Source organism: Penaeus vannamei, chromosome 1, assembly GCF_042767895.1.
Source record: "Penaeus vannamei isolate JL-2024 chromosome 1, ASM4276789v1, whole genome shotgun sequence".
NCBI classification, from domain to species: Eukaryota; Metazoa; Arthropoda; class Malacostraca; order Decapoda; family Penaeidae; genus Penaeus; species Penaeus vannamei.
In genome coordinates this window covers 32,054,766-32,059,091 of record NC_091549.1, presented here as the reverse complement: position 1 = coordinate 32,059,091, position 4,326 = coordinate 32,054,766, and positions in this window count along the sequence as shown.

Here is a 4,326-nt window from a genome sequence, read left to right as displayed (position 1 = left end):
AAATTTTAAATAAAAGTAGCAGCAAAAACATGGAGCAGTGCCTGTGGTATCACTATCGAGATTCGATAGGTTTAAAGGCTAACTGATACCGAGAGTGCAATGTTCTCTGGCTTCAAAACTAGCGAATGGATGGCGTTAAAGGAAAGTCATCTTCAGGTGGTGTCACCATGCAAGAAAATGAGTGGCGCTGGAGGAGCATCCTCAGGCAGCTATAAAAATAAGCTGCAGGGAGTGCCTGTTGTATTGTACAGTGGTCTAAGGATGGGTATATACCACATAATCATGGTTAAACCAGATTTCGTAGAAACTATACGTATAAATCACTTCAGCCATTTTCCAGCCTTTCTCAGAGCCTTGCCAAAAAAACGCTAGTTGTTTCTACATATGATTTTTGTGCCTTTTGCTACCTTTGCCAGGTCTTTTGCTACAAAGATCCCGTTTGATCATTTGGTGACCCTAAGTTACTGAGCCAATCTTTGACAAAACGTCACACTGACAGCTCCGACAAGCCACCGTGATCTGCCACGACCTTGTCCAGGATTGTCTGTGTCCTGTTGACCTCTGCAACAGGTCTTTGCTTGGATTACAGGCCTCGAATTCAGGTGTAGATACGGCTATAATCGCCTTTGTTCAGGACCTAGTGTTCAAGCAAATTTCAACCTCTTCTACTACCACTAATTTTTCCCTCTTTTCCTTATACTCTTCCTGGGCCTACAAGAGTCCTTGTGACTGGTATTCGCCTAGGGAGAAGTACAACCTTAGTCCCCTTGTAGCAGCTTAGGACCAAGGAGTACTTCCACGTACACAGCCCCAATTCTTGAGAGGTGCCGGAGAACTCCGCCGTGTCTACCTCCTGAGAGGATCGGAAAGTTGAAAAATAGGGAACAATCAAGTATATAAACCTGAAATCAAAAGTGTGTACGGTTAGGGCTAGGCCCCTGCAAAGGGTCCCCACTGATACAATATAGAACACTCATGTTCTCTATAGCCCCTTCAAGAGGGGCCGGGGATGAGTGTAATTCTTGACCCCTAAAAATCAGTGGTGTGGGTTCCCTCAGCACCCACCCCATTTAATTCTCATGTCACCATGAGGATTAAAGTACGACCCTCTGCAGACGCTCTTCGATGCGGAGGTGAGGACTCATCATCACCAGTGACCAATATGTTATCTGCCAAGATGAGGCAAATGCAGAAGCTCTGTTCAAGAGCGAAAACGTATCAATGCTGAAGACCAAAAGCTTTGAGCCTATAATGCCTCCCGAACTAAAAGCTAAACTCACCCGTGTGATTAAGCAACTAGACGGAACTGGTTAGAGTTCCCTGAGGCAATAACAGAAGAGCTGGAGAGAAGCTCACCCGAAACCAAAATTGACAATGTTTTCATCATGAAAAATAGATACTTGATGAAAATAGAGTTTACCGACCATGAGACTGTAGCCAAGATTCAGGAGAAAGGTTTATACCTTTCGCAGTGTATGCACTGTAACAAATATGTTCATTCTAGAAACAACTGCCCAGACATGGACCATAACCTGAAGCTATGCTCCGAGTGTGGAGCAAACGTACAGAGATTGCAAGTCTTAATGCAAAAAGATGCCTAAGCTGCGACGAAGGCCATCGAACGCTTGCCAACTCCTGCATGAGGAAAGAAGCTATAAAGAAAACCAGGGAGGAAGCAATCAAGGAGGAGGAGAGGAAAGAAATGGCCATAAAAAGAGTCGCCGAACAAACGGCCAAACAAACAATTGCTGCCACTCAGAATGCCTGATTGAAACCACTAATAAAAGAAACAAAGGAGGAGAAGGGAGAACCTCAAGTAATCTTGCAACTACCTTAAAACCTCTCAGTGGGAATACTGACAGCCATAATTCACGCCCACTTGCAAAACATCCTCGAGCCAGGCCAAGGGACACCACGTACACAAAATTCTGAAAGACAACAATCTTCTTGATACAGACCTAGTTAATAGGGATTCATGGTAGATTTCCAAAGTCATCCCATCAAACACCACCACTGAAACCACACTCACGCAACCGCTTCAACCAGATCTCGGCCCACAGGACAAGCCAGAGACTGAACTCTTCACCACACCACAGAGGAAACCCACGCCAGCACTTACGCCAACACAATCACCTGTACGCACGCACCACCAAAACGAACACGTACAATCAGTCACCACAGCAACCCAACCCACAGACAACACAGTCAGTCACACAAAAAATACGACACAAATACACCGCAGACACACAGACGACCTTACAGACTCAGAGGTCAGTCCCTTCGCCATTGGAACGATTACGACCTCTATCCAAAAACATGTCATCCGCCTCTTTGCAGCGGAGCCCTCACGCTACAAACACTGAGACAGACAACAGCGGTCCACACGAAGTCACACGCGGTACAATAAAATGGATATACACAAATACCACATACCAAACACTTCCACGAACAGAAGATCGCACATTTACACTGGGAAACATTCACATGAGAATTATGCAACGGCATAAAGATTCTAAAGTCTTATGGCTGAAGTACAGACGACTCATAAACGAACAGACTATCACATACATGTAAAACACCAATAGACAAAAGATAGACAGCAGAGGAGATGGAAGTTGTCCATAAGGAGTTCTGGCAACAGAACTTTCAAATCTCCCCTGCTGAAAACACAACTTTTGATCCAGACACAGAAACCGAGGTCACACAAACACTACAACAGCAACACTTAATTCTCACATCACAAACAATATCACTGGACAGCTCTCACCAGACGACCCTCTCTCACGCCCTATCACACCAGAAGATATGAGACACGCTCACACACGAACAAATGACCAGAATCAGACCGATCTCCTTGCTGGAGGTCTCCGGGAAGTTGCTAGAGAGACTAATCACACAGACTCAAGACACACCTTGAATTCAACAACATACACAACACTAGGCAACACGGCTTTCGCCCACACAGGGACTGGGAGTGCAGTCACCCTCACGTACGCGGAAATCGCCATCATTCTCGCAAGCAAGCACCAGACTAACCTTATACTACGATCACCAAGGCCTTTGATAGGTCTGGCCTCGAATATAAAATAATACAACTTCAATTGCCTCCACATCTCACATGCTTCGCAACTACATAGTATACGCAGACGACATAACACGAACCTCATACCTCCAAATCAAAAACACCATGAAAGCAGCCACACATACAGCCATTAACACAATCAACACATGAAAACAAATGGAAAACACAAACAAACAAACAAATTCACTTTCATACCACTGGCTCGACACAACCCACCCCAATCACAATAAACAACTGAGACACCCTACGCAAACAAGGAAAAAAATTTAGGCCTACACTCAGCAAACACGGTATCTCCACGCACGCACAACACAGAATAGGCCAAACACGCATAGCTGTCAACAAAATCAGACGTTTCTCATACTGCTCAACACAAACAAAACTCAAAATATACGCCCATACCACTCATTGTATTCTCTAAAACACAAAAACACAGGATGCAATCCATACAGAACAAAGCACTATACTGGATAAACACCACAATACAGGGCAGAATTCACCACGGAATCACCGCACAATCACTATACCGAACATACAACATGGAGCCACTAAACATATGCATACACACACTCGCCAAGCGAACCTTGGATCGCATACAACATATAGACAACACTAATTATGATGACATTATACTAAAACGCGCGCGCACACGCACGCACACACACACGCGAACCACTCATGGTGGCCCAGGACACTCCCACTTGTGAATGGAGATCCCCTGAACCCCTCTTCGTACGTTAATGTTATGTTTCTGTTGTTTTATGTTTGTTCGTTTTAAGGTTACTGTTTTCACGCAACTCAGGCACATCATCACCGCACCTCACAAGCTTGGCGGGGGGAGGAGCCTCCGGCCCGACCACACCCACTTAGCGCGTGTACTCGGATCGGGGGATGACTTCCATGCCAAAAAATCACCTCATAGCACCGAGCATGATGAGCTTCATACCTAGGCGGCCATCATCCCACCACATACCATTCAGCTCTTTATTTTTCTTTTTGTTAACCTGAGTTGCGTTACCATAACTCTATCTATCTGACCATCACTATTTCTTACTGCTCCCTGCTCCACTCTTACTTCATCTCCCATTATTTAAATGTGTAGGTAATGTTCATATGTATTATACGTTAAAACAAAGGAAAAATAACAAAAACAAAACAATAATAATTTATGTTCATGTTTATGTGTTAGTATGGTTATGTTCCATGTTATATTGTTCTACGTTTATGTTTATATTCCTTGAAAA